Below are 12388 nucleotides of genomic sequence, written 5' to 3' on the forward strand. Positions count from 1 at the left end.
ACGATTGCCGATGTCGTAATTCCTCTCCGCCGGGCTGAGCTTCCGAGAGAAGTAGGCACATGGATGGAGTAATTCAGGTGTCCCATGAAGTTGAGAAAGGACGGCTCCAACTCTGGAGGTAGAGGCGTCCACCTCCACGACGAAAGGAAGCTCAGGATCTGGATGCGTCAGGAGAGGTGCTTGTGTGAAGGCAGACTTGAGGGATTGGAAGGCTGCGGCTGCTTCAGGAGTCCAGAGGAGACTTTTGGGTTTACCTTTGAGCAAGTTGGTGAGTGGAGTGGTGATGATGCTGTAACCTCGTATGAAACGTCTGTAAAAGTTGGCAAAAAGTTGGTTTTCCATTCATCCCCTTCTCGTATTCTCACCAGGTTGTAAGCGCCGCGGAGGTCCAACTTCGTGAAGATGGTAGCTGAACGGAGTTGTTCGAGGGCCGCAGGGACGAGAGGAAGGGGATATTTGAATTTGACAGTACCTTGGTTTAGGGTCCGGTAATCAATGCATGGCCGCAGCCCTCCATCCTTTTTGGCCACAAAAAAGAAGCTGGATGCTGCGGGAGATGTAGAATGCCGAATGTACCCTTGATCGAGAGCTTCCTGAATATACTCCTCCATGGCCTTGGTCTCTGGAAGTGACAACGGGTAGATCTTACCTCTGGACAAAGGAGCATCCGGAATCAGGTCAATGGCGCAGTCCCATGGCCGATGAGGTGGTAGCTGGGAAGCTCTCTTGGGGCAGAAGATGTCTTGGAAAGAAGAGTAGATATCAGGAATCTTCGTGGACTGTTTTTCGAGTGGACTTTCGACTGATGTGACATAGACTGGAACAGGATTCAGAACAGGACGTGGAAGAACTGGAAAACATCTTGGTGAACATTCCTTGCCCCACTTTATCACTTCCCCGGAGCCCCAAGAGATGATGGGATCATGCTTCACCAGCCACGGATGCCCCAGTATGATATCCGCATTGGCTCCCTCCAGAACCAGCAGCTGAATATCCTCTTTGTGTAGGGCTCCGACTTGAAGTGTAATGGGTTCACATTTCCGGTGAATACGTGGACGTGCAGTGATGAACTTGGTTATGGGTTGGATCTGGTAAACATTTGACGAGGCTTCGGTACGGAGCTGGAGCTGGCGACAGAGGGTTCCCGAGATGAAATTTCTTGCTGACCCGGAGTCGATGAGAGCGTGAACTGAAACAGAGAATGTTTGGGTGGTTAACTGGACACAAGAAGTGAGTGGATGCATCTTTTCTTCATCAATATGGAATACACTCACCGATGTTCGTATGGGACGAATTGGGCAGTTCAACCGAACATGCCCACTGGCTCCACAATAAATGCAAAGACCCCGGGTCAGCCTCCTGTCGCTCAGCAGCGGTAAGTTTACCAGACTCTATTATCATGGGCTCTGATTCTGGAGGGCTGGCGGTTTCAGATGGGCGGAGGACGCTGGTCGGGCCATGGGACTGGAAGATGCGGTGGTCGAAGAAGTGCTCGATGGTGATGGTGCTGGTGGTGCGGGAGGCGTGATGGTTGAAGGAGGCGTGATGGTAGGAGATAATGTTAATACCCTCTTCAGCGAATCCACCAGCTCTTGAAAGGGATCTGGAGCACTCATGCTGTCGCTGTCTCTTTTTGGTCCGGGCTAACTGTTACGGAAGCAGACGGACAACAAGGTAAGTAGTGATGTAGTGTTTATTTACAACAGCAGAGTATCAAGATGAATCAACGTGCAGTATTCGGTGAGTATCAGAGTTCAGAGGTGAAGAATTCTTGAGTGTAATTCGTGAGTGAATAATCAATGTATCTTTTGCAGGCACGGCGAGATGAGACTTCCAGAGTGGATATGATCTTCGTATGAAAAGGATGACAGGCTGACGGCACACACTCACGCACCACTTGGCAGATCAGAAGGCTTACGGCTCGCACACCACTCGAGATGAGATCTGGGCAGACTGGGACAGACTGGAAACGGCGTAGAGAACTGCTAAGTAAACACAGGTAAGTTTAGTTAGCAAAACTCGCAGAGAGAAGGACTATGAGTCGAGCCCGGACAATGAGAGGTGCTTGGTGTGTGCTTATGAAGCAGTGGTGATTGATGGGGTGCAGGTGTGTCTTGTCAGAACTCAGGTGACTGTGATCGCTGGGTGATTGTGGTGGAAGAACCTGGCCAATCCGTGACAGGTACATTCGGCATTCTACATCTCCCGCAGCATCCAGCTTCTTTTTTGTGGCCAAAAAGGATGGAGGGCTGCGGCCATGCATTGATTACCGGACCCTAAACCAAGGTACTGTCAAATTCAAATATCCCCTTCCTCTCGTCCCTGCGGCCCTCGAACAACTCCGTTCAGCTACCATCTTCACGAAGTTGGACCTCCGCAGCGCTTACAACCTGGTGAGAATACGAGAAGGGGATGAATGGAAAACCGCTTTTGTGACCCCTACTGGCCACTATGAATATCTGGTTATGCCCTATGGTCTGGTCAACGCCCCTTCCGTGTTTCAGAATTTCATTCATGAGGTCCTCCGGGAGTTCCTGCATCGCTTCGTGGTCGTCTATATTGATGACATCCTCATCTATTCCCGGAGTGAAGTCGAACATCGTCATCACGTTGCGGAGGTCCTCCACACACTCAGAGCTCATCATCTCTTCCTGAAGGCCGAGAAGTGTTCTTTTCATCTCCCATCAGTCCAGTTTTTAGGCTACCTCATTGACCGTCAGGGGGTCCGCATGGATGAGAGGAAGGTCACTGCTGTAACTACCTGGCCAGAACCCACCACGATCAAAGAACTCCAGAGATTTCTTGGTTTTGCCAACTTTTACAGACATTTCATACGAGGTTACAGCATCATCACCACTCCACTCACCAACTTGCTCAAAGGTAAACCCAAAAGTCTCCTCTGGACTCCTGAAGCAGCCGCAGCCTTCCAATCCCTCAAGTCTGCCTTCACACAAGCACCTCTCCTGACGCATCCAGATCCTGAGCTTCCTTTCGTCGTGGAGGTGGACGCCTCTACCTCCGGAGTTGGAGCCGTCCTTTCTCAACTTCATGGGACACCTGAATTACTCCATCCATGTGCCTACTTCTCTCGGAAGCTCAGCCCGGCGGAGAGGAATTACGACATCGGCAATCGTGAACTCCTGGCCATCAAGCTCGCCCTGGAGGAGTGGCGACATTGGCTGGAGGGTGCCATCCACCCATTCCAAGTCATCACTGACCATAAAAATCTCCAGTACCTCCGTGATGCTAAACGACTTTGTCCCCGTCAGGCCAGATGGTCATTATTCTTCTCGAGATTCCATTTCTCCATTACCTACCGTCCTGGTCCTAAGAATGTCCGTGCCGATGCTTTGTCCATATTACATGATTCTCCAGAGACTCCCGAGACAACCACCAACATTATACCTGAAAATATCATCATCAATCCCATCGAATGGTCTGCTCCTCCAGCCGTCGCCACTCCCGATCCTCGACCTCCGCCGGGCTGTCCACCTGATCGTCAGTTCATCCCTAGGACACAACGGGTAGATCTCATCCACACCATTCATACCTCACTGGGCACTGGACATCCCGGGGCCAACAACACTCTCTCGCTGCTATCCGAGCGCTTCTGGTGGCCGGGTATGGCAAGGGATGTGAAAAGGTATGTACAAGGCTGTAAGGAGTGTGCAATGTCCAAAAGTCCCCGACATCTACCTGCAGGAAAGCTCCATCCCTTGCCAATTCCTAACCGCCCCTGGTCACACCTAGGAGTTGACTTCATGACCGATTTACCTTCATCGGATGGGAACACCTGCATCTTCGTCATAGTAGATCGATTCTCTAAGTTCTGCAGACTATTACCACTAAGAGGTCTTCCCACTGCCCTGGAAACCGCCGAACTTCTCTTCAATCATGTCTTTCGCTATTATGGGATCCCAGAAGACATTGTATCGGACAGGGGACCCCAATTCATTTCCCGAGTATGGAAATCGTTTTTTCAAGCTCCTAGGTGTGACAGTCAGCCTCTCCTCTGGCTATCACCCTCAGACCAACGGCCAGACGGAGAGGAAGATCCAGGAAGTGGGGCGGTTTCTCAGGACCTTCTGCAACGGCCACCAGAACTCCTGGAACCAGTTTCTGGGCTGGGCGGAGTATGCCCAAAATTCACTGTGGCAACCCACGACAGGCCTCACACCATTCCAGTGTGTTCTCGGATTCCAACCTCCTCTATTTCCCTGAGATGGTGAACAATCTGAGGTCCCCGCAGTGGATTACTGGTTCCGGGAGAGCGATAGAGTCTGGGACGAAGCTCACCATCATCTGCAGAGGGCAGTTCGCAGATCCAAGACAGTCGCTGACCGGAGGAGGATTTCGGGTCCAGTCTACGTTCCAGGAGATAAGGTTTGGCTCTCCACTCGTGATATTCGTCTGCGACTGCCCTCCAAAAACTTAGTCCCAGGTTTGTTGGCCCCTTTACCATCCTGGAACAGGTCAATCCCGTCACATACAAACTCCAGCTTCCACCACAATATAGAATTCATCCCACATTTCACGTCTCACTACTCAAACCCTTTCACGAACCTCTTGTTCCCTCCACAGAACCTGGCCACGTAGAGGAACCTCCTCCCCCCTTGATGCTGGAAGAAGGGTCCATCTACTCCGTTTGTGAAATCCTGCAGTCCCGACGTCGTGGTGGTCAGTTGGAATATCTCGTCGATTGGGAAGGATACGGACCAGAGGAGAGATCATGGATCCCAAGAGTCGACATCCTAGATCCCACGCTCATGGAAGAGTTCCATTCCAGCCATCCTCAGTACCCTGGACCTCGTGGACGAGGAAGACCACCACGGCGCCGGAGACCTCGTGGTCTTCCTCGTCCACGAGGTCCAGGGTACTGAGGATGGCTGGAATGGAACTCTTCCATGAGCGTGGGATCTAGGATGTCGACTCTTGGGATCCATGATCTCTCCTCTCCAATGGACGAGATATTCCAACTGACCACCACGACGTCGGGACTGCAGGATTTCACGAACAGAGTAGATGGACCCTTCTTCCAGCATCAAGGGGGGAGGAGGTTCCTCTTCGTGGCCAGGTTCTGTGGAGGGAACAAGAGGTTCGTGAAAGGGTTTGAGTAGTGAGATGTGAAATGTGGGATGAATTCTATATTGTGGTGGAAGCTGGAGTTTGTATGTGACGGGATTGACCTGTTCCAGGATGGTAAAGGGGCCAACAAACTTGGGACTAAGTTTTTTGGAGGGCAGTCGCAGACGAATATCACGAGTGGAGAGCCAAACCTTATCTCCTGGAACGTAGACTGGACCCGAAATCCTCCTCCGGTCAGCGACTGTCTTGGATCTGCGAACTGCCCTCTGCAGATGATGGTGAGCTTCATCCCAGACTCTATCGCTCTCCCGGAACCAGTAATCCACTGCGGGGACCTCAGATTGTTCACCATCTCAGGGAAATAGAGGAGGTTGGAATCCGAGAACACACTGGAATGGTGTGAGGCCTGTCGTGGGTTGCCACAGTGAATTTTGGGCATACTCCGCCCAGCCCAGAAACTGGTTCCAGGAGTTCTGGTGGCCGTTGCAGAAGGTCCTGAGAAACCGCCCCACTTCCTGGATCTTCCTCTCCGTCTGGCCGTTGGTCTGAGGGTGATAGCCAGAGGAGAGGCTGACTGTCACACCTAGGAGCTTGAAAAACGATTTCCATACTCGGGAAATGAATTGGGGTCCCCTGTCCGATACAATGTCTTCTGGGATCCCATAATAGCGAAAGACATGATTGAAGAGAAGTTCGGCGGTTTTCAGGGCAGTGGGAAGACCTCTTAGTGGTAATAGTCTGCAGAACTTAGAGAATCGATCTACTATGACGAAGATGCAGGTGTTCCCATCCGATGAAGGTAAATCGGTCATGAAGTCAACTCCTAGGTGTGACCAGGGGCGGTTAGGAATTGGCAAGGGATGGAGCTTTCCTGCAGGTAGATGGCGGGGACTTTTGGACATTGCATACTCCTTACAGCCTTGTACATACCTTTTCACATCCCTTGCCATACCCGGCCACCAGAGGCGCTCGGATAGCAGCGAGAGAGTGTTGTTGGCCCCGGGATGTCCAGTGCCCAGTGAGGTATGAATGGTGTGGATGAGATCTACCCGTTGTGTCCTAGGGATGAACTGACGATCAGGTGGACAGCCCGGCGGAGGTCGAGGATCGGGAGTGGCGACGGCTGGAGGAGCAGACCATTCGATGGGATTGATGATGATATTTTCAGGTATAATGTTGGTGGTTGTCTCGGGAGTCTCTGGAGAATCATGTAATATGGACAAAGCATTGGCACGGACATTCTTAGGACCAGGACGGTAGGTAATGGAGAAATGGAATCTCGAGAAGAATAATGACCATCTGGCCTGACGGGGACAAAGTCGTTTAGCATCACGGAGGTACTGGAGATTTTTATGGTCAGTGATGACTTGGAATGGGTGGATGGCACCCTCCAGCCAATGTCGCCACTCCTCCAGGGCGAGCTTGATGGCCAGGAGTTCACGATTGCCGATGTCGTAATTCCTCTCCGCCGGGCTGAGCTTCCGAGAGAAGTAGGCACATGGATGGAGTAATTCAGGTGTCCCATGAAGTTGAGAAAGGACGGCTCCAACTCCGGAGGTAGAGGCGTCCACCTCCACGACGAAAGGAAGCTCAGGATCTGGATGCGTCAGGAGAGGTGCTTGTGTGAAGGCAGACTTGAGGGATTGGAAGGCTGCGGCTGCTTCAGGAGTCCAGAGGAGACTTTTGGGTTTACCTTTGAGCAAGTTGGTGAGTGGAGTGGTGAATGTTGATGATGCTGTAACCTCGTATGAAACGTCTGTAAAAGTTGGCAAAACCAAGAAATCTCTGGAGTTCTTTGATCGTGGTGGGTTCTGGCCAGGTAGTTACAGCAGTGACCTTCCTCTCATCCATGCGGACCCCCTGACGGTCAATGAGGTAGCCTAAAAACTGGACTGATGGGAGATGAAAAGAACACTTCTCGGCCTTCAGGAAGAGATGATGAGCTCTGAGTGTGTGGAGGACCTCCGCAACGTGATGACGATGTTCGACTTCACTCCGGGAATAGATGAGGATGTCATCAATATAGACGACCACGAAGCGATGCAGGAACTCCTGGAGGACCTCATGAATGAAATTCTGAAACACGGAAGGGGCGTTGACCAGACCATAGGGCATAACCAGATATTCATAGTGGCCAGTAGGGGTCACAAAAGCGGTTTTCCATTCATCCCCTTCTCGTATTCTCACCAGGTTGTAAGCGCTGCAGAGGTCCAACTTCGTGAAGATGGTAGCTGAACGGAGTTGTTCGAGGGCCGCAGGGACGAGAGGAAGGGGATATTTGAATTTGACAGTACCTTGGTTTAGGGTCCGGTAATCAATGCATGGCCGCAGCCCTCCATCCTTTATGGCCACAAAAAAGAAGCTGGATGCTGCGGGAGATGTAGAATGCCGAATGTACCTGTCACGGATTGGCCAGGTTCTTCCACCACAATCACCCAGCGATCACAGTCACCTGAGTTCTGACAAGACACACCTGCACCCCATCAATCACCACTGCTTCATAAGCACACACCACGCACCTCTCATTGTCCGGGCTCGACTCATAGTGCTTCTCTCTGCGAGTTTCGCTAACTAAACTTACCTGTGTTTACTTAGCAGTTCTCTACGCCGTTTCCAGTCTGTCCCAGTCTGCCCAGATCTCATCTCGAGTGGTGTGCGAGCCGTAAGCCTTCTGATCTGCCAAGTGGTGCGTGAGTGTGTGCCGTCAGCCTGTCATCCTTTTCATACGAAGATCATATCCACTCTGGAAGTCTCATCTCGCCGTGCCTGCAAAAGATACATTGATTATTCACTCACGAATTACACTCAAGAATTCTTCACCTCTGAACTCTGATACTCACCGAATACTGCACGTTGATTCATCTTGATACTCTGCTGTTGTAAATAAACACTACATCACTACTTACCTTGTTGTCCGTCTGCTTCCGTAACAGTTAGCCCGGACCAAAAAGAGACAGCGACAGCATGAGTGCTCCAGATCCCTTTCAAGAGCTGGTGGATTCGCTGAAGAGGGTATTAACATTATCTCCTACCATCACGCCTCCTTCAACCATCACGCCTCCCGCACCACCAGCACCATCACCATCGAGCACTTCTTCGACCACCGCATCTTCCAGTCCCATGGCCCGACCAGCGTCCTCCGCCCATCTGAAACCGCCAGCCCTCCAGAATCAGAGCCCATGATAATAGAGTCTGGTAAACTTACCGCTGCTGAGCGACAGGAGGCTGACCCGGGGTCTTTGCATGTATTGTGGAGCCAGTGGGCATGTTCGGTTGAACTGCCCAATTTGTCCCATACGAACATCGGTGAGTGTATTCCATATTGATGAAGAAAAGATGCATCCACTCACTTCTTGTGTCCAGTTAACCACCCAAACATTCTCTGTTTCAGTTCACGCTCTCATCGACTCCGGGTCAGCAGGAAATTTCATCTCGGGAACCCTCTGTCGCCAGCTCCAGCTCTGTACCGAAGCCTCGTCAAATGTTTACCAGATCCAACCCATAACCAAGTTCATCACTGCACGTCCACGTATTCACCGGAAATGTGAACCCATTACACTTCAAGTCGTAGCCCTACACAGAGGATATTCAGCTGCTGGTTCTGGAGGGAGCCAATGCGGATATCATACTGGGGCGTCCGTGGCTGGTGAAGCATGATCCCATCATCTCTTGGGGCTCCGGGGAAGTGATAAAGTGGGGCAAGGAATGCTCACCAAGATGTTTTCCAGTTCTTCCACGTCCTGTTCTGAATCCTGTTCCAGTCTATGTCACATCAGTCGAAAGTCCACTCGAAAAACAGTCCACGAAGATTCCTGATATCCACTCTTCTTTCCAAGACATCTTCTGCCCCAAGAGAGCTTCCCAGCTACCACCTCATCGGCCATGGGATTGCGACATTGACCTGATTCCGGATGCTCCTTTGCCCAGAGGTAAGATCTACCCGTTGTCACTTCCAGAGACCAAGGCCATGGAGGAGTATATTCAGGAAGCTCTCGATCAAGGGTACATTCGGCATTCTACATCTCCCGCAGCATCCAGCTTCTTTTTTGTGGCCAAAAAGGATGGAGGGCTGCGGCCATGCATTGATTACCGGACCCTAAACCAAGGTACTGTCAAATTCAAATATCCCCTTCCTCTCGTCCCTGCGGCCCTCGAACAACTCCGTTCAGCTACCATCTTCACGAAGTTGGACCTCCGCAGCGCTTACAACCTGGTGAGAATACGAGAAGGGGATGAATGGAAAACCGCTTTTGTGACCCCTACTGGCCACTATGAATATCTGGTTATGCCCTATGGTCTGGTCAACGCCCCTTCCGTGTTTCAGAATTTCATTCATGAGGTCCTCCGGGAGTTCCTGCATCGCTTCGTGGTCGTCTACACTCAGAGCTCATCATCTCTTCCTGAAGGCCGAGAAGTGTTCTTTTCATCTCCCATCAGTCCAGTTTTTAGGCTACCTCATTGACCGTCAGGGGGTCCGCATGGATGAGAGGAAGGTCACTGCTGTAACTACCTGGCCAGAACCCACCACGATCAAAGAACTCCAGAGATTTCTTGGTTTTGCCAACTTTTACAGACGTTTCATACGAGGTTACAGCATCATCAACATTCACCACTCCACTCACCAACTTGCTCAAAGGTAAACCCAAAAGTCTCCTCTGGACTCCTGAAGCAGCCGCAGCCTTCCAATCCCTCAAGTCTGCCTTCACACAAGCACCTCTCCTGACGCATCCAGATCCTGAGCTTCCTTTCGTCGTGGAGGTGGACGCCTCTACCTCCGGAGTTGGAGCCGTCCTTTCTCAACTTCATGGGACACCTGAATTACTCCATCCATGTGCCTACTTCTCTCGGAAGCTCAGCCCGGCGGAGAGGAATTACGACATCGGCAATCGTGAACTCCTGGCCATCAAGTTCGCCCTGGAGGAGTGGCGACATTGGCTGGAGGGTGCCATCCACCCATTCCAAGTCATCACTGACCATAAAAATCTCCAGTACCTCCGTGATGCTAAACGACTTTGTCCCCGTCAGGCCAGATGGTCATTATTCTTCTCGAGATTCCATTTCTCCATTACCTACCGTCCTGGTCCTAAGAATGTCTGTGCCGATGCTTTGTCCAGATTACATGATTCTCCAGAGACTCCCGAGACAACCACCAACATTATACCTGAAAATATCATCATCAATCCCATCGAATGGTCTGCTCCTCCAGCCGTCGCCACTCCTGATCCTCGACCTCCGCCGGGCTGTCCACCTGATCGTCAGTTCATCCCTAGGACACAACGGGTAGATCTCATCCACACCATTCATACCTCACTGGGCACTGGACATCCCAGGGCCAACAACACTCTCTCGCTGCTATCCGAGCGCTTCTCCATTACCTACAGCCACGGACGCCCCAGTATGATATCCGCATTGGCTCCCTCCAGAACCAGCAGCTGAATATCCTCTTTGTGTAGGGCTCCGACTTGAAGTGTAATGGGTTCACATTTCTGGTGAATACGTGGACGTGCAGTGATGAACTTGGTTATGGGTTGGATCTGGTAAACATTTGACGAGGCTTCGGTACAGGCTGGAGCTGGCGACAGAGGGTTCCCGAGATGAAATTTCCTGCTGACCCGGAGTCGATGAGAGCGTGAACTGAAACAGAGAATGTTTGGGTGGTTAACTGGACACAAGAAGTGAGTGGATGCATCTTTTCTTCATCAATATGGAATACACTCACCGATGTTCGTATGGGACGAATTGGGCAGTTCAACCGAACATGCCCACTGGCTCCACAATACATGCAAAGACCCCGGGTCAGCCTCCTCTGTCGCTCAGCAGCGGTAAGTTTACCAGACTCTATTATCATGGGCTCTGGTTCTGGAGGGCTGGCGGTTTCAGATGGGCGGAGGAGTGCAGTAGAGTTAGAATGGGACTGATAAGATTGTATACGGTCTGAGCACCTGATGGATTGTTGAATGAAATTTTCGAGCCCCATATTATCGTCCAATGCGGCCAGCTGCAGACGGAGTTGAGGTGTGAGACCAAGCCGGTAGGTGGTCAGTAAGGACCGCTCGTTCCATCCACTGGCTGCAGCTAGAGTGCGAAAGCGAAGGGCATATTCATGAGTAGACATCTTTCCTTGAGACAAATGATAGAGTTGCTCACCGGCTGCTATCTCTCCATCCGTTCGGCCGAATACTTCTTTGAAGTGGGAAACGAAGGCTTGTATGGAACTAATGGCTGGGCCAGCTTGCTTCCAGATCGTTTCGGCCCATTGGAGAGTTGGACCGGTGAGTAGAGATGTTATGAATGCTATTTTTGACTGGTCGGTTGGATATAAAGTGGGCTGCATGGTGAATATGAGAGAGCATTGAAGCAAAAATCCGTTGCACTCCTCCGCCCCGCCAGAGTAGGACGCTGGTCGGGCCATGGGACTGGAAGATGCGGTGATTGTGGTGGAAGAACCTGGCCAATCCGTGACAGTAACATCTTATTTCAATAAAAAGAAAATGCATTAAAATGCACGATTTTGTTTGTTATTTGATGTGATTATTAATTCAGATATTTTAAGTATTTATATATTAACTTTATATGTACTATTATGTATTCTTGATTCATAAAAATCATTGATCAATCCGGGTAGTTGTTTTATACAAAAATAAAATCTATTGATTTATTATGAACCAGTAGGTATATACACTTCCATTTAATTATCAGGGTATTGAAAGTAGTTGATTGTCATTTAAATGCTTGTAATATTTTGTGCAACCATTTGAGGCTACCTGCTTATTAAGACACTTTTTTAGGTGTTGCGTGAATTACCCTAGATTCAGGCTTTTTAATAAGGTCTAATCCATGCAAAAGAGCCTGTGTCATTGTGCAGGGTTGTGTTTCCCAAAAGCATTGTAAGACTAAATGGAGAGACAAAAAGCCAATTAGAATTATGGCCTCTTTCCCAAAAAGCATTGTAACTTGAGAAGACCTTTAAATTCACATAGATCTAAGCAGGGATTTTCAAACTTGGGTCCGGGGACCCCCATGGGGCCAAATTTATATATATATATATATATATATATATGAATAAATAAATTGGATAAAATAAATAAAACATTGATTAAAATAAAAAATACACAAAATAAATAACAGTACAGCACACGTATATTGTAAGTAGAAAGAATGTTACAAATGTAACAAAACAAACTAAATATTTTTCACTGTTTCACATATAATATTCATTTTCACAGTATAAATTTGGTTTTTACACATGAAAATATATAGCTGCCTTTTACATATTAGTAATGAGGGGCCCTTGAGTCGCACC

The sequence above is a fragment of the Leuciscus leuciscus genome (genome assembly GCF_965113295.1).
Source record: "Leuciscus leuciscus genome assembly, chromosome: 10".
Taxonomy (NCBI): domain Eukaryota; kingdom Metazoa; phylum Chordata; class Actinopteri; order Cypriniformes; family Leuciscidae; genus Leuciscus; species Leuciscus leuciscus.